Source organism: Nerophis lumbriciformis, linkage group LG14 (genome assembly GCF_033978685.3).
Source record: "Nerophis lumbriciformis linkage group LG14, RoL_Nlum_v2.1, whole genome shotgun sequence".
NCBI classification, from domain to species: Eukaryota; Metazoa; Chordata; class Actinopteri; order Syngnathiformes; family Syngnathidae; genus Nerophis; species Nerophis lumbriciformis.
This window is the reverse complement of record NC_084561.2, coordinates 415,001-435,000: the sequence shown is the minus strand read 5'-3', so window position 1 is coordinate 435,000 and position 20,000 is coordinate 415,001. Positions and strand designations below refer to the sequence as shown.

The 20,000-nt window shown below is 39.7% G+C and overlaps 1 protein-coding gene across 1 annotated transcript in view; it reads right to left on the bottom strand.

The window, feature by feature from the left end:
- Positions 1-20,000, bottom strand: part of rx1 (retinal homeobox gene 1) — a 38,134-nt gene that overhangs the window by 13,221 nt on the left and 4,913 nt on the right. The window lies entirely within an intron of this gene.

Here is a 20,000-nt window from a genome sequence, read left to right as displayed (position 1 = left end):
ATCATCAGGAAATCTCCTGATGGATGGATGTATACATATATACTGTATATGTATATATATATACATATATATGTATATATATATATATATATATATACATATACATATATACGTATATATATATATATATATATATATATATATATATATATACATATACACATATATATACATATACACATACATATACAAATATATATGTGTATATATATATATATATACATACATATATATATATATATATACATATATATATATATATACGTATATAAATATTGTATATATATACAAATGTCTATGTGTGCATATTTATATATATATATATATATATATATATATATATATATATATATATATATGTATGTGTGGGGAAAAAAATCACAAGACTACTTCATCTCTACAGGCCTGTTTCATGAGGGGTTCCCTCAATCATCAGGAAATCTCCTGATGATTGTTTTATTATAACATTTCTGAGTCTCAGTCACAGTCACAAGTTCAAGGCACTCGATGGCAGTTGACGGGCTTTGTTGCGCCCTAAGAAGTGTCAATACTGCCAGTACTGTACTTATTACACGCCAACTGTTTGATTGTAACGTGCAAGTGTATTCTGGGTCCACCAGCTGACGGTGTGTGTCCGTACACAGTGTGGAGCCGCTCTTCTATGTTAATAATCAGCAGCTCCAATGCAGCAAATAAGCTACATTTATAGTATTATCACTGGAGGACAACACTAAACATGTTTTACACTGACAAAGAGCTAGCAAGACCAAATAGGGATGGCTACCATTCACATTTGAACCGATACAGTAATAATTCTTGATGCTTTTGTGTGTGTTATTAAATGTTAATTGTTATTGATGATACGTTTTATTTTATTATCACATTTCTGAGTCTCATTTGCAAGTATGACATTAAGTTGCAAGTCCAAGACACTAGAAGGCAGTAGTGTGTAGCTTATGGTGTGTTGGCTTGGTTTTGTTGTGCCCTAAAAAGTGTTGATACTGTAAGTATTGTACTTATTGCGCGCCGGCTGTTTGATTGTTAACGTGCATCTTAGTTGTCGTTTCCGTTGTCAAATTGGGAGGTATTGAAACAGTGACGTGCAGGAAAGAAAAAAAATGTAAAAAGAAAAAAAATGAATTAAATTGTTATATGTTTCCAGTGATTATACTATAAAGTTATTTTCCATTTAACTTCACCAGTTTTAGATTATTTTTTATTCAAAATCGCTGAATTTTCACATTTGCCGTTCAAATACTGAGAAGAGACGGTGCGGTGAACAGCAGCCAGTTGAGGCACGTCACTCAGTGCCTCAACATGGATTCCGGACTCGGCTAACTGCTGGCCTGCTGTGCAGTGAGACCGTATTGCTATATGAATTATATTATACATTTCCATAGTTTAGTTAGCTGAGGTATATAATGTACAGTGTATTTTGTCAACAACTGTATTTGAGTAACGTATTTCTTGTGCTGAGCGATCATAAAACTGCCGCGAAGACGCACTGTGTGAGGCTCGCAGTAATCCCGCCTCCTGGTGCCGGTTAATGCACCCCCGCGCAGAGTGCACCCCCCCGACGGAAGCGCCACACCAACCAAAGCCCACACCCAAACCCTCCACGTGCAAGACCGAATCCACCCCCCAAAAAAGTTGGGTGCACTAAAAGTTCTCTTTACCAGATTGGGGACACAACATTAGGTACACCTGCAGACTGCAGCACAGATTTCATATTTCATTCATTCACAACTCCTCCAACTCGAACACCACTGTTCCCGCACTTATAAGTAAAGGTAAGACCATAATAATTTTTTTTTAATTAAATGTGCTTTTTTTGTGTGCTACAGTTTGTATGTGTAAAGTTAAAGTTAAGTTAAAGTAGCAATGATTGTCACACACACACTAGCTGTAATGAAATTTGTCCTCTGCATTTGACCCATCCTCTTCTTCACCCCCTGGGAGGTGAGGGGAGCAGTGGGCAGCAGCGGCGCCGCGCCCGGGAATAATTTTTGGTGATTTAACCCCCAATTCCAAGCCTTGATGCTGAGTGCCAAGCAGGGAAGAATGCTGGTATGAGCTTTTAAACATAACCCGTTAACTGCTGCCAATCAAATGGTGAATAAGATACCGTATTTTCCGCACTATTAGCCGCACCTAAAAACCACAAATTTACTCAAAAGCTGACAGTGCGGCTTATAACCCAGTGCGCTTTATATATGGATTAATATTAAGATTCATTTTCATAAAGTTTCGGTCTCGCAACTACGGTAAACAGCCGCCATCTTTTTTCCCCGTAGAAGAGGAAGTGCTTCTTCTTCTACGCAAGCAACCGCCAAGGTAAGCACCCGCCCCCATAGAACAGGAAGCGCTTCTTCTTCTACTGTAAGCAACCACCCGCCCCCGTAGAAGAAGAAGAAGCGCGCGGATATTACGTTTCATTTCCTTTGTGTGTTTACATCTGTAAAGACCACAAAATGGCTCCTACTAAGCGACAGGTTTCCGGTTCATGAAAAGACGCAATCTCTCCATCCGCACACGGACTACTATTTCACAGCAACTGCCTAAAGACTTTCAAGAAAAGCTGGCTACTTTCCGTGCATATTGTAAAAACAAGATAGCTGAAAAAAAGATCCGGCCAGAGAACATTATCAACATGGACGAGGTTCCACTGACTTTTGATATTCCTGTGAACCGCACTGTGGATACAACGGGAGCACGTACGGTGAATATTCGCACCACAGGGAATGAGAAGTCATCCTTCACTGTGGTTCTAGCTTGCCATGCTAATGGCCAGAAACTTCCACCCATGGTGATATTCAAAAGGAAGACCTTGCCAAAAGAGACCTTTCCAGCCGGCGTCATCATAAAAGCTAACTCGAAGGGATGGATGGATGAAGAAAAGATGAGCGAGTGGTTAAGGTAAGTTTACGCGAAGAGGCCGGGTGGCTTTTTTCACGCAGCTCCGTCCATGTTGATATACGACTCCATGCGCGCCCACATCACGCTGGTTTTTAATATATTATTAAAGTTTGACTGACCTATCTGACTGTTTTTTTGACATTCCTTTAGCGCAGTTAGATGCGGCTTACAACACGGGGCGGCTTATAGGTGGACAAAGTTTTGAAATATGCCGTTCATTGAAGGCGCGGCTTATAACCCAGGGCGGCTTATGGTGCGGAAAATACGGTACTCTTTAGGGTTCATATGTTTGTAAATCTGACTGTGATGAAGTCAGTGCCTCACCAGCCATCAACCTCACCGCACGTCACTGTATTGAAAGCGCCATGTAAAATCGCTCATGCTAACGCGCAGCATGTCAATAGCGAAGCCAATGTTTATTAGCATCAAGCTAGCGCATTTTTTTTTTTAGAAAAGTGGAGCCTTGCTTAACTTTTGTTGGAGCGTTTTTTTTTTTACCTAGCGGTTGTTGGGCTGAGTCTGCAAGCGGGCGTAAGAAGGTTTAGTTCACCTTGACAAGACGAGACAGCGCCCTCTGAAGGACGCCGACAGTCACTGCAGGTCCCGCCTGGAGAGATATCTGAAACTGTTGAATTGACGTATGACATCATTGTTTGCCATGTGGCGGCCAGCTCGTCGTCCGCCAAGGAGACGCGTCGATGGCGCATAAAGGCGGCGTCGCGGCGCCCTTTCAAGTGGCGAGCTGGCGACAATGCGGGACTCGGAGGTTGCTTCGCCGCGGTCTCATTAAGCGTCCGTGACAAAAGGCCGGTCTGGGACAAAAGGCCGAGGTCGGGTGTGGTTCAGTGACCAGCTCTTGTGCTGTCAGCCCATCACGGCCACCGCGCTCAACTGTTTGACGCCAGGGGGGGAGGAGGGTGGCCAGGGGGGGGGCAGACAACTCAGAAAAGTTGCTCATCGAAGGGGAAGTGGACTTCATGGGACGGTTACACACAAAGAAGTGATGTCATCGCCGCTTTTTTGTATTGTTACTTTTGGCTTTTTGGAAGGTGCATTTTTAGGTCAGAGCTTCTTTCGCTCGTACAAAATCTACATTCCCATTCCCACCAAACTTCATAAAAAGGTGTTTCGTACATTTATTTCTACAGGGAAAACTTTTTTTTTTTTGGTCTTTTTTGTGTGGTCTGCTAGCATGAGGGATAAGTGGAACCAGCAGGTGGAGCAACCATAGTTGAAGAATGTAAATAGTAAAGTTAAAGTAGCAATGATAGTCACGCACACTAGAGATGCGCGGATAGGCAATTTATTTCATCCGCAACCGCGTCAGAAAGTCGTCAACCATCCGCCATCCACCCGATGTAACGTTTGATCAGAATTGCACCCGCCCGCCATCCGCCCGCACCCGCCCGTTGTTATATATCTAATATAGACGATGCAAGGCATTAGTGAGGCATACCTGCCAACTACTCCAGGTTTTCCCGTAATTCGTACGGTTTTCATCAACCTATTCCGGGTTACGGTTGCAGTGATAAAAAATACGGTTTTTCATTAATTAAAAAAAAAAAAAAAGGGTGAAAACTACGCGAATTGCACCTTGTGCAGACAAGATTTTTCGATCGGACACGGAGGAATTAGCGATGTAAAAGACCACGTTGGGACAAAAAAACACAAGTCTAATGCCGTTGCTAGCGATACAAGTGGAAAACTTTCAACGTTTTTCGTCGCCCAAACAGATTCTTTGGATGTGATGAATGCCGAAGTTTTATTTACGGAGGCAATAATTGAGCATGGATTTCCAATCGCACTGGCTGATCACATGGGACAGTTAATAATGTAATGCAACCTTTAAAAATCATTACGCGGTGATCGCGGTCCCAAAAATAAACTTTTCTTGCGTGATAATGTCCAGAAAAATTTGCTTTATATTACTATAGAGTCCTTTTAACGAATGAGTTTGATGGTTTATCACAAACCTTAAATGAAAGAAGTCCTTTGTTCTCCTGCACCATGCATGCACTTTGGCCTTGCTTCGTGTTTGGTGCGCAATCCTGTCCGCTGTATTTCACAGCACGACATATTCATAGAATATTCAAAAGCCTATCCGGGAATAATTATCCGTTCCAAAAAGGGCGAAAACTACGCGAATTGCACCTTGTGCAGACAAGATTTTTCGATCGGACACGGAGGAATTAGCGATGTAAAAGACCACGTTGGGACAAAAAAACACAAGTCTAATGCCGTTGCTAAATTTGGATTTTAGCCACAAAAAGGTAATGACACCAATGTTATCTATTGGAATTGTTTAGTACTGTTATACTGTTAAAAGTGTTTATACTATTTATGCTTTCAAGTCCAAGTTGAAGAAATCTTGTTAAATGTTGACAGCATAACTACCAAAATACAGAAGTATGTCCTTAATATTTTTGCAGTGCTATTTCTGTTGAAAAGTTCAAATGATTACATTAGAGATGTGATGTGCCACTTTTCAAGTGTCTGATGGCTTAAATTAATTTTCATTCATTTTTCATATTTTGAATTCTTTTGAAAGGCTTACAAAAAAACGACATTTGAATTGTAATTCCATGCTATTGACAGGACTATTAATTTTAATGAAGTTAGCTTACCATGTTTACAGTATGATAATTGTGATAGAAATGTGAATTTTAGGCACAATTGAACAAGGCAGTAGATTATACAAGCTTGGACAGAAAGTTAATAATGACACCAATTTTTTTTTAATGGAATTGTTTAGTACTGTTTTACCATTTGTTTACTGTAAAAAGTGTTTATACTTTCAATTAACAAATTGAAGTCTTGTGAAAGGTTGACAGGATAACTGGCATTAACTGTCAAAATAATGTCAAACTATTGAAGTTAGCTTACAGAATAAACATGTCAATCAACCCATATGATTTTTGCTGTAATATTTTTGTTTTGAAAAGTCACTGTGACTGATAGAAAAGTGATGGTTTTAGCAACATTTTAACCTGTCTGAATGCTAATAATCATTTTGCGTCGGGGGGCGAAGCCCTGAACCCTCCACCAGGACTTTGTCCTGGACCTACCGGGGCCTGCGGCCCTTGGACCCTGGCTACTAGGTTTTTCTGATTTCAAAAGTTGGCAGGTATGGTGAGGTTATAAAGCTTTTGCCTGTTAAAGAAAGGAGACTGATCCAATGCAGCACAGACTTTCGCGTGCCACGCTGTCACGACCCAGACGCACACCAGTGCGCAATCATATGGGAGCCGCGCTGAGCGCACCTCCAAGCGCGTCTCGCTGCCGGCGACGGCCGGGTATGGGCCCGACGCTCCAGCGCCATCCATTTTCAGGGCTAGTTGATTCGGCAGGTGGGTTGTTACACACTCCTTAGCGGGTTCCGACTTCCATGGCCACCGTCCTGCTGTCTATATCAACCAGGGTGAGCCCCACCCCTTTCGTGAGCGCACTGCGCGCGGAGTGACCCCTGTTACGCGCCCCCGGCAACAGGGGTGGCGGGCAGGTAAGCTGCGCGGGCGGAGCGCGCGGAGTGACCCCTGTTACGAGCCCCCGGCCACGGGGGTGGCGGGCAGGTAAGCTGCTTACCTGCTGCGCGTGACGCCGGCCGCGGCGAAGGCGGACGAGGCGGGGTGTCGGTGCGGTGGGCGCGGTGGTGACCCTGGACGTGCGTCGGGCCCTTCTCGCGGATCGCCTCAGCTACGGCTCCCGGTGGGGCCCTCTCGGGGGAAGGGGCCTCGGTCCCGGACCCCGGCGAGGCGTCCCTTCTCCGCTCCGTAAAAGTGTCCATCTCTTTTCTTTTTTTTTCTTCTGTTGTGGCATATGCTGCAGGTGCCTGCTCGTTTTTCCTATGTGGGTAACAACATTTAACTATGTATATATATTTCCCAATTGGTTTAACTGCCACCCGCCTGAATCTATTTAAAATCTAATTTTTTTAAATTTCAATCGCCCGACCCGACCCGACCCGACCCGACCCGACCCGCGGATAAAATCTAATTTTTTTAAATTTCATCCGCCCGATCCGCGGATAATCCGCGGACTCCGCGGTTGTGCCCGCAAACCGCGCATCTCTAACGCACACACTAGGTGTGGAGAAATTATTCTCTGCATTTGACCCATCACCCTTGATCACCCCCTGGGAGGTGAGGGGGAGCAGTGAGCATCAGCGGTGGCCGCGCCCGGGAATCATTTTTGGTGATTTAACCCCCAATTCCAAGCCTTGATGCTGAGTGCCAAGCAGGGAAGTAATGGCTCCCATTTTTATAGTCTTTGGTATGACTCGGCCGGGGTTTATATAATAGGATTGTCTTGGTACCGGTACCAAAACATACCTGCCAACTTTTGAAATCAGAAAAACCTAGTAGCCAGGGTCCAGGGGCCGACGCAAAATGATTGATTGCATTCAGACAGGTTAAAATGTTGCTAAAACCATCACTTTTCTATCAGTCACAGTGACTTTTCAAAACAAAAATATGACAGCAAAAATCATATGGGTTGATTGACATGTTTATTCTGTAAGCTAACTTCAATAGTGTCAAGACTTGGTCCTGGGTGTGTGCTTTTCCGGGATGCAACGGAAAGTTGGCACGGGCGAGACGGGAATGAAGGTACATGATTTATTTAAAGACTATAAATACAAAAAAAAAAAGGATCAAACAAAAAGCGCGCACAGTGGCGGAGAATAAACTATGAACAATTAAACAAAACTTGCAAACTATGGCTTGAATAAAGAAAACTTACTTGGCATGGACAAAAAAGGAGCAGCGTGAACATGGACGTGAAAAAATGAACAGAGCATAAATGTGGTGTGAGGTCGTCAGGACGAACAACAGAAAATGAATGAACTTAAATACTTATGGACATGATTAACAACAGGTGCGTGACATGACAGGTGAAACTAATGGGTAACTATGGTGACAAAACAAAACAAAAGTGCACAAAAAGTCCAACAATAAAACCTGATCACACAGACATGACAAATAGTTTGAAATTATTTTGACAGTTAATGCCAGTTATCCTGTCAACCTTTCATAACACTTCAATTTGTTAATTGAAAGTATAAACACTTTTTACAGTAAACAAATGGTAAAACAGTACTAAACAATTCCATAAAAAAAAAAAAAATTGGTGTCATAATTAACTTTCTGTCCAAGCTTGTATAATCTACTGCCTTGTTCAATTGTAAAAAAATATTCTGTGCCTAAAATTCACATTTCTATCACAATTATCATACTGTAAACATGGTAAGCTAACTTCATTAAAATTAATAGTCCTGTCAATAAAAATTGCTTTATATATATTTTGTGAATATTTTCATTTTAACATTGGGTCATACAAAATACAATTGAATAAACTTCTATATAACAAACACTTTATTTTTATATATATATATATATATATATATATATATATATATATATATATATATATATATATATATATATATATATATATATATGTATATATATATATAAATACTGTGTATATATATTAAATGTAATTAATGTTATTAACTGTATGAAGAAATTATATACTGTATGTATACACAAACATATGTACAGTATACATATATACATACATACATAACATATATACACACATACATTCAGTACACATATACGCACACACATATCCATCCATCCATCCATTTTCTACCACTTGTCCCTTATGGGGTTGCGGGGGGTGCACACACATATTACATACATATATACATACACATATATACATACATATATACACAGGTAGCATTCGTCGAGTAACAAAATATTTGACACTGAGGTGTATACCTACAAAATTTGTTAAAAAGATAGCCTACTAGCGTTAGCATGCTAACAGGTAGCATTTCTCAAGTAACAAAATATTTGGCCCTCAGGTGTATACCTCTAAAATCTGCGACAAAACCTAGCCTACTAGCGTTAGCATGCTACCCGGTATCATTCATCAAGTAACAAAATATTTGACGCTGAGTTGCATACCTATAAAATTTGCTAAAAAAAGATAGCCTACTATGTTTAGCATGCTAACAGGTAGCATTTATTGAGTGTTAAAATATTTGACACTGAGATGTATACCTAAAAAATTAGCAAAAAAAGATAGCCTGCTAGGTTTAGCATACTATTAAGTAGTATTCGTCAAGTAACAAAATATTTGACGCTGAGGTGTATACCGCTAAAATTTGGGACAAAAGATAGCCTACTAGCATTAGCATGCTAACAGGTAGCATTCGTCAAGTAACAAAATATTTGACGCTAAGGTGTACACCTATAAAATTTGCTAAAAAAGATAGCCTACTAGCATTAGCATGCTAACAGGTAGCATTCGTCAAGTAACAAAATATTTGACGCTAAGGTGTACACCTATAAAATTTGCTAAAAAAGATAGCCTATTAGCATTAGCCTGCTAACAGGTAGCATTCATCAAGTAACAAAATATTTGCTGCTAAGGTGTACACCTATAAAATTTGCTAAAAAAGATAGCCTACTAGCATTAGCATGCTAACAGGTAGCATTCCTCAAGTAACAAAATATTTGGCCCTCAGGTGTATACCTCTAAAATCTGCGACAAAAACTAGCCTACTAGCGTTAGCATGCTACCCGGTATCATTCATCAAGTAACAAAATATTTGACGCTAAGTTGCATACCTATAAAATTTGCTAAAAAAAGATAGCCTACTATGTTTAGCATGCTAACAGGTAGCATTTATTGAGTGTTAAAATATTTGACACTGAGATGTATACCTAAAAAATTAGCAAAAAAAGATAGCCTGCTAGGTTTAGCATACTATTAAGTAGTATTCGTCAAGTAACAAAATATTTGACGCTGAGGTGTATACCGCTAAAATTTGGGACAAAAGATAGCCTACTAGCATTAGCATGCTAACAGGTAGCATTCGTCAAGTAACAAAATATTTGACGCTAAGGTGTACACCTATAAAATTTGCTAAAAAAGATATTGGCTTTATTTGAACAAAAAAGTCTTAGTGTACATGAAACATATGTTTATTATTGTAATTTAGTCCTTAAATAAAATAGTGAACATACTAGACAACTTGTCTTTTAGTAGTAAGTAAACAAACAAAGACTCCTAATTAGTCTATGCAGTAACATATTGTGTCATTTATACACCTATTATTTTGTACACATTATGAGGGACAAACTGTAACAATTGATTATTAATCCACTTTTTCATTTACTGTTAATATCTGCTTATTTTCTGTTTTAACATGTTCTATCTACACTTCTGTTAAAATGTAATAATCACTTATTCTTCTCTTCTTTGATACTTTACATTAGTTTTGGATGATACCACACATTTAGTGTAAAAGGCAGCATGTGTGATGGTATGGGGGTGTATTAGTGGCCAAGACATGGGTAACTTACACATCTGTGAAGACACCATTAATGCTGAAAGGTACATACAGGTTTTGGAGCAACATATGTTGCCATCCAAGCAACGTTACCATGGACGCCCCTGCTTATTTCAGCAAGACAATGCCAAGTGTTGCGTTCTAGACCAGTTGTTCCTCCCATGGAATTCAAGTCACAATTCGCTCCCAAGCTCTTAAAGCTGAGTTGAAAAACCACCAGAGACAGAATAGGTATTTTGTTGTATATTTTCAAAGCTTTGCAAATATACTTTTTGAGACCAGTCTAACCATAATAATAATAATAATAATAATAATACCTGGGATTTATATAGCGCTTTTCTAAGTACCCAAAGTCACTTTACATGTAGAACCCATCATTCATTCACACCTGGTGGTGGTAAGCTACTTTCATAGCCACAGCTGCCCTGGGGTAGACTGACGGAAGCGTGGCTGCAATTTGCGCCAACGGCCCCTCCGACCACCACCCATCATTCATCATTCAATTCACCGGCGTGAGTGGCACCGGGGTCAAAGGGTGAAGTGTCCCGCCCAAGGACACAACGGCAGCGATTTTTGGATGGTAAGAGGCAGGGAGCGAACCTGCAACCCTCAGGTTTCTGGCGCAGTTGCTCTACCCACTACGCCATGCCGCCCCAACCATAGAACATTCTATTGCGCCGCCCAAAATGGTCTGTCTTCCCAACGCCAAAAACCCCTCTTTCCTTCCCCCTCCCTAGCCATAATACATTCCAAAGAACTCAAGGTTAACACACACAGTTTACTTGCAGACAAAGCAGCAAGAGAAGAAATGGAAAACACCAGCTGTTTTCAAATATGACTATGAAATAAAAGAAGTACAACTTAAATTCGGATATATGAGGAACAGTGTGGTTTTCGTCCTGGTCGTGGAACTGTGGACCAGCTCTATACTCTCGGCAGGGTCCTTGAGGGTGCATGGGAGTTTGCCCAACCAGTCTACATGTGCTTTGTGGACTTGGAGAAGGCATTCGACCGTGTCCCTCGGGAAGTCCTGTGGGGAGTGCTCAGAGAGTATGGGGTTTCGGACTGTCTGATTGTGGCAGTCCGCTCCCTGTATGATCAGTGTCAGAGCTTGGTCCACATTGCCGGTAGTAAGTCGGACACGTTTCCAGTGAGGGTTGGACTCCGCCAAGGCTGCCCTTTGTCACCCATTCTGTTCTGAACTTTTATGGACAGAATTTCTAGGCGCAGTCAAGGCGTTGAGGGGATCTGGTTTGGTGGCTGCAGGATTAGGTCTCTGCTTTTTGCAGATGATGTGGTCCTGATGGCTTCCTCTGGCCAAGATCTTCAGCTCTCACTGGATCGGTTCGCAGCCGAGTGTGAAGCGACTGGGATAGGAATCAGCACCTCCAAGTCCGAGTCCATGGTTCTCGCCCGGAAAAGGGTGGAGTGCCATCTCCGGGTTGGGGAGGAGATCTTGCCCCAAGTGGAGGAGTTCAAGTACCTCGGAGTCTTGTTCACGAGTGGGGGAAGAGTGGATGGTGAGATCGACAGGCGGCGTCTTCAGTAATGCGGACGCTGTATCGATCCGTTGTGGTGAAGAAGGAGCTGAGCCGGAAGGCAAAGCTCTCAATTTACCGGTCGATCTACGTTCCCATCCTCACCTATGGTCATGAGCTTTGGGTTATGACCGAAAGGACAAGATCACGGGTACAAGCGGCCCAAATGAGTTTCCTCCGCCGGGTGGCGGGGCTCTCCCTTAGAGATAGGGTGAGAAGCTCTGTCATCCGGGGGGAGCTCAAAGTAAAGCCGCTGCTCCTCCACATGGAGAGGAGCCAGATGAGGTGGTTCGGGCATCTGGTCAGGATGCCACCCAAACGCCTCCCTAGGGAGGTGTTTAGGGCACGTCCGACCGGTAGGAGGCCGCGGGGAAGACCCAGGACACGTTGGGAAGACTATGTCTCCCGGCTGGCCTGGGAACGCCTCGGGGTCCCACAGGAAGAGCTGGACGAAGTGGCTGGGGAGAGGGAAGTCTGGGCTTCCCTGCTTAGGCTGCTGCCCCCCGCGACCCGACCTCGGATAAGCGGAAGAAGATGGATGGATGTAAATATCTTCCTCCGACACAAGCCACGTGTTACAACAGTGTGGCTTCATAGTAAAAAAGTGCGGGTACTAGACTGGCCTGCCTGTAGTCCAGACCTGTCTCCCGATTAAAAGTGTGTGGCGTATTATGAAGCCTAAAATACCAAAACGCAAGCAAGAATGGGAAACTTCAAAAATGTGTCTCCTCAGTTCCCAAATGTTTACTGAGTGTTATTAAAAGGAAAGGCCATGAAACACACTGGTAAAAATGCCTTTTTTTGCAATGTGTTGCTGCTATTAAATTCTAAGTTAATGATTATTTGCAAAATAACAAAGTTTCTCAGTGTGAACATGAAATATCTTGTCTTTGCAGTCTATTCAATTGAATATAAGTTGAAAAGGATTTGTTGTATTCTCCTTTTATTTACCATTTACACAACGTGACAACTTCACCGCTTTTGGATTTTGTATATTCATGATGTCATAAAGTTTAGATTGCAAGCTGAATTTGAACCCCGACCGTCATTCCTCACGAGTATACACGCTTTATTTGTGGAAAGGATAACTTGTGGCGTCAGAGCATCAAGACATGAATTGATGTACGTGGACTTCGACTTAAACAAGTGGAAAAACGTATTGGGGTGTTTCCATTTAGTGGTCAATTGTACAGAATATGTACTGTACTCAGGGCCGGCCCGTGGCATAGGCCGTATAGGCAAATGCTAAGGGTGCCGTCCATCAGGGGGCGCCACGCCAGTGCCACAAATGTTGGAGGGGAAAAAAAAAAAAAAAAAAAAAAAAAAGTTGGTACTATTATTTCTAAATACAAAAAATAATCCCACGTTAATTAAAATGCAAAGTAAAGCCTATTTAATAGAAATATTATTTGTTACAACATTACGCCCCCTCCCTTCCCGTATCATGACTCTTTTTGGACGTCACCACATCAAAAAAATCAACACAAGATGTCAAAACGGCCAAAACTGTCAGGTGCCCAGGGAAGAAAAAAGAGAAAAGAAGAGGAGGAGAAACGAGAAAAGACAGAGGTAGCAGGTAGGTAACGTTAGCCTACATGAAATTATTTGTCTGTTACAGAATGTGATAGTAACCTGGCTTTTTAGCATTAAGCTAATGTTACATGATTCGGCAATTGCTAATCAATAAATAGCTAGTTCTGTTTTAACGTCGGGTTAATATTGTGGAGGGGGCTAAATTGTTATGGAAAATAATAATGTAACGTTAGGTCATTCCAGTACTCCCACCTTCCATTCCTCAGGGACATTTGTATTAGATCTTTTAAGCAGGTGTTTTTTGTTTCCATTGTTATTGCCTTCTGGTTAGCTAATGTTTGCCCTGCAGGTAATAGTCACTTTTCCACCCCTTTATATATTCGGTATAGTTGTAAGTAAAAAAAAAAAAAAAAAGGGGGGGGGGGGGTGCCACCTAAAACCTTGCCTAGGGCGCCAGATTGGTTAGGGCCGGGCCTGACTGTACTGTGCAATCTATTAATAAAAGTTCCAATCAATCAATCAAACATGATGGAGCACACACGTGGAAATAGCTTCAGATTAAATATGCACGTAACAGAATGACGACCGCTACGTTCTAATCTGTGCACAAGAGAAGAGAAGATTAGGGGGAATTCCACGAGGAGATAGGATTGGCTTGTGTGCGTGTGTGTGTGTGTGTGTGTGTGTGTGTGTGTGTGTGTGTGTGTGTGTGTGTGTGTACCCCCCCCCCCTGTGTACCATCTTGTTCTGTGATTTAGTTCTCAATCTCAGCCTGCACAGCTCACTTCATGCAACATGATGTATAATCAGCTGACACACACACACACACACACACACACACACACACACACACACACACACACACACACACACACACGCACACACACACATGTCTTGCCTACTTTGTGTGGACCCACGTTTGGTTAGTACAGGGGTCGGCAACCCATCCATCCCATCCATTTTCTACCGCTTATTCCCTTTGGGGTCGCGGGGGGCGCTGGAGCCTATCTCAGCTACAATCGGGCGGAAGGCGGGGTACACCCTGGACAAGTCGCCAACTCATCGCAGGGCCAGGGGTCGGCAACCCAAAATGTTGAAAGAGCCATATTGGACCAAAAATACAAAAACAAATCTGTCTGGAGCCGCAACAAATTAAAAGCCATATTACATACAGATAGTGTGTCATGAGAAATAAATTGAATTAATATGACTTAAAGGAAACTAAATGACCTCAAATATAGCTACAATTGAGGCATAATGATGCAATATGTACATATAGCTAGCCTAAATAGCATGTTAGCATCGATTAGCTCGCAGTCATGCACTGACCAAATATGTCTGATTAGCACTCCACACAAGTCAATAACATCAACAAAACTCACCTTTGTGGGTTCATGCACAACGTTAAGTTTGGTAGACAAAACGAGACAGAAAAAGAAGTGGCATAAAACACGTCCTAGAACGTCGGAGAAAGTTATACATGTAAACAAACTAAGGTGAGTTCAAGGACCGCCAAAATTAGTAGGACAAAACGGCACTCGCCAAATACTCGAATCAGTGAAGCATGTTTAATATAAACAGTGTGCTTTATAACAATTAGGGAGGTTTGTGTCATGTTTGTCCTCCTACAGAAACCATATTAAAACAAACAAAAAAAATGTTTTCCCCTCATCTTTTTCCATTTTTCCATACATTTTTGAAAAAGCGCCAGAGAGCCACTAGGGCGGCGCTAAAGAGCCGCATGGAGCCGCGGGTTGCCGAACCCCTGGGTTAGTAGGTTGTGAGGACCCCCCTTTCCACTATAGCTAGAATGATGAAAAAAAAAAATATCTAGCACTAGATGGGAGTAGAGAGTTGCAACCTCACTTCAGAATGCAAAAACACACAAAGTAAAACAAATAGTTTACTTCTGTAGTTGTGAGGACCAGGCAAATGTCCTCACAAGTCAAAAGGTCCTCACAGAAAGGGTGGTTTGTCAAGTGTATGTCCACACAAGGATGTTGAGACAAGTACACACACGCACACACACACACACACACGCACACACACACACACACACACACACACACACACACACACACACACACACACACACACACACACACACACACACACACACACTTGTATTTCTCATGTTCTTGAGACCTGAGAAAAATGTCTACCTCTTTAGGACCAGCCTTTCTAGATATATAAAGATGTATATTTACAACATTAATAATATATGCACATATAAAAAAGGTAAGCTTTTAGTAATTTTTGTTGTTGTTGAATTTTTTTGTTTATAAATGGCTTTTAATCTTCATTATTTACTTCAAGTTATTACAGTATGTCTTTATTTATTTTTTTCTATTAATTTTGGCCAAAGGGAGCGCATTTCAATGTCTTACACACACACTTGTTATTTCATATGTTGACCAGAGGGGGAGCACTTTTAAAAGCGACACACAGTCAATGTGAAAAATCCCTCATTTTGATAGATGTCACCACAAATGAGACATTGTCTATTAGATGCAATGTTATTGATTGATGTCATCACTTGTTCACACCTCCTCGTATGGAAGATACTTTTCCTTCTTCATGTCTCAAGAAGGCTAGAAATACAACACACACACACACAATAAACAGAGGAATGTTTAATCATGAGCTGTCAAATTTTTTTTTTTACTAAAATGTTATTTTATACATTTATTTTCAATTAAATTATTTATTTAATATATATTTTTTAAATATCTGCCTATTTCTATGAATATTATTTGACTGTAAACTTGCTGGTGAACTTAGTGTGTCGTCATATCAGATTATATTCTATTTTAATTACTAAATATATACACATTTTTCCAATAAACCAGATTCATATATTTGAAGTATCAATGTGAATATTTTTTATTTTATTGTTTGACCTGTTGCTGAACTTTATGTGTAATAAAATACAAATCAAACAAACTGACAAATAAATGTATATATATTTTTAGATAAATGATATATATTTTGTGAATATTTTCATTTTAACATTGGGTCATACAAAATATAATTGAATAAACTTCTATATAATAAACAATTTTATATATATATATATATATATATATATATATATATATATATATACATACATACATACATACATACTGTGTATATATATTAAATGTAATTAATTTTATTAACTGTATGAAGAAATTATATACTGTATGTATACCCAAACATATGTACAGTATACATATATACATACATACATAACATATATACACACATTCATTCAGTACACATATACGCACACACATATCCATCCATCCATTTTCTACCGCTTGTCCCTTATGGGGTTGCGGGGGGTGCACACACATATTACATACATATATACATACACATATATACATACATATATACACAGGTAGCATTCGTCGAGTAACAAAATATTTGACACTGAGGTGTATACCTACAAAATTTGTTAAGAAGATAGCCTACTAGCGTTAGCATGCTAACAGGTAGCATTCGTCAAGTAACAAAATATTTGGCCCTCAGGTGTATACATCTAAAATCTGCGACAAAAACTAGCCTACTAGCGTTAGCATGCTACCAGGTATCATTCATCAAGTAACAAAATATTTGACGCTGAGTTGCATACCTATAAAATTTGCTAAAAAAAGATAGCCGACTAGGTTTAGCATACTATTAAGTAGTATTCGTCAAGTAACAAAATATTTGACGCTGAGGTGTATACCTCTAAAATTTGGGACAAAAGATAGCCTACTAGCATTAGCATGCTAACAGGTAGCATTCGTCAAGTAACAAAATATTTGACGCTGAGGTGTATACCAATACAATTTGCTAAAAAAAGATAGCCTATTAGGTTTAGCATGCTAACAGGTAGCATTTATTGAGTGTTAAAATATTTGACACTGAGGTGTATACCTAAATAATTTGGGACTAAAGATAGGCTACTAGCGTTAGCATGCTAACAGGTAGCATTCGTCAAGTAACAAAATATTTGACATTGAGGTGTACACCTATAGAATTTGCTAAAAAAGATATCCTACTAGCGTCAGCATGCTAACATGTAGCATTCGTCAAGCAATATTTGCCGCTAAGGTGTAGGTAGCATTAGTCAAGTAACAAAATATTTGCTGCTAAGGTGTACACCTATAAAATTTGCTTAAAAAGCTAGTATACTAGCGTTAGCATGCTAACAGGTAGCATTCGTCAAGTAACAAAATATTTGACGCTGAGTTGTATACCTATAAAATTTGCTAAAAAAAGATAGCCTACTATGTTTAGCATGCTAACAGGTAGCATTTATTGAGTGTTAAAATATTTGACACTGAGATGTATACCTAAAAAATTAGCAAAAAAAGATAGCCTGCCAGGTTTAGCATACTATTAAGTAGTATTCGTCAAGTAACAAAATATTTGACGCTGAGGTGTACACCTATAAAATTTGGGACAAAAGATAGCCTACTAGCATTAGCATGCTAACAGGCAGCATTCGTCAAGTAACAAAATATTTGACGCTAAGGTGTACACCTATAAAATTTGCTAAAAAAGATAGCCTACTAGCATTAGCCTGCTAACAGGTAGCATTCATCAAGTAACAAAATATTTGCTGCTAAGGTGTATACCTATAAAATTTGATAAAAAAAGATAGCCTACTAGCATTAAATTGCTAACAGGTAGCATTAGTCAAGTAACAAAATATTTGACGCTGAGGTGTATACCAATAAAATTTGCTAAAAAAAGATAGCCTACTAGCATTAGCCTGCTAACAGGTAGCATTCATCAAGTAACAAAATATTTGACGCTAAGGTGTACACCTATAAAATTTGCTAAAAAAGATAGCCTACTAGCATTAGCTTGCTAACAGGTAGCATTCGTCAAGTAACAAAATATTTGCTGCTAAGGTGTACACCTATAAAATTTGCTAAAAAAGATAGCCTACTAGCATTAAATTGCTAACAGGTAGCATTCGTCAAGTAACAAAATATTTGACGCTGAGGTGTATACCAATAAAATTTGCTAAAAAAAGATAGCCTACTAGGGTTAGCATGCTAACAGGTAGCATTTATTGAGTGTTAAAATATGTGACACTGAGGTGTATACCTAAATAATTTGGGACTAAAGATAGCCTACTAGCGTTAGCATGCTAACAGGTAGCATTCGTCAAGTAACAAAATATTTGACATTGAGGTGTACACCTATAAAATTTGCTAAAAAAGATATCCTACTAGCGTTAGCATGCTAACAAGTAGCATTCATCAAGTAACAAAATATTTGCTGCTAAGGTGTACACCTATACAATTTGCTAAAAAAGATAGCCTACTAGCATTAGCTTGCTAACAGGTAGCATTCGTCACGTAACAAAATATTTGACAATGAGGTGTACACCTGTAAAATGTGCAAAAAAAGATAGCCTACTTGCATTAAATTGCTAACAGGTAGCATTAGTCAAGTAACAAAATATTTGACGCTAAGGTGTACACCTATAAAATTTGCTAAAAAAGATAGCCTACTTGCATTAAATTGCTAACAGGTAGCATTAGTCAAGTAACAAAATATTTGACGCTGAGGTGTATACCTATAAAATTTGCTAAAAAAAGATAGCCTACTATGTTTAGCATGCTAACAGGTAGCATTTATTGAGTGTTAAAATATTTGACACTGAGATGTATACCTAAAAAATTAGCAAAAAAAGATAGCCTGCTAGGTTTAGCATACTATTAAGTAGTATTCGTCAAGTAACAAAATATTTGATGCTGAGGTGTATACCGCTAAAATTTGGGACAAAAGATAGCCTAGTAGCATTAGCATGCAAACAGGTAGCATTCGTCAAGTAACAAAATATTTGACGCTGAGGTGTATACCAATAAAATTTGCTAAAAAAAGATAGCCTACTAGGTTTAGCATACTATTAAGTAGTATTCGTCAAGTAACAAAATATTTGATGCTGAGGTGTATACCTCTAAAATTTGGGACAAAAGATAGCCTACTAGCATTAGCATGCTAACAGGTAGCATTCGTCAAGTAACAAAATATTTGACGCTGAGGTGTATACCAATAAAATTTGCTAAAAAAAAGATAGCCTACTAGCATTAGCCTGCTAACAGGTAGCATTCGTCAAGTAACAAAATATTTGCTGCTAAGGTGTACACCTATAAAATTTGCTAAAAAAGATAGCCTACTAGCATTAAATTGCTAACAGGTAGCATTAGTCAAGTAACAAAATATTTGACGCTGAGGTGTATAACGATAAAATTTGGGACTAAAAATAGCCTACTAGCGTTAGCATGCTAACAGGTAGCATTCGTCAAGTAACAAAATATTTGACGCTAAGGTGTACACCTATAAAATTTGCTAAAAAAGATAGCCTACTAGCATTAGCTTGCTAACAGGTAGCATTCGTCAAGTAACAAAATATTTGCTGCTAAGTACACCTATAAAATTTGCTAAAAAAGATAGCCTACTAGCATTAGCCTGCTAACAAGTAGCATTCGTCAAGTAACAAAATATTTGCTGCTAAGGTGTACATCTATAAAATTTGCTAAAAAAATATAGCCTACTAGCATTAGCCTGCTAACAGGTAGCATTCGTCAAGTAACAAAATATTTGACGCTGAGGTGTATACCAATACAATTTGCTAAAAAAAGATAGCCTATTAGGTTTAG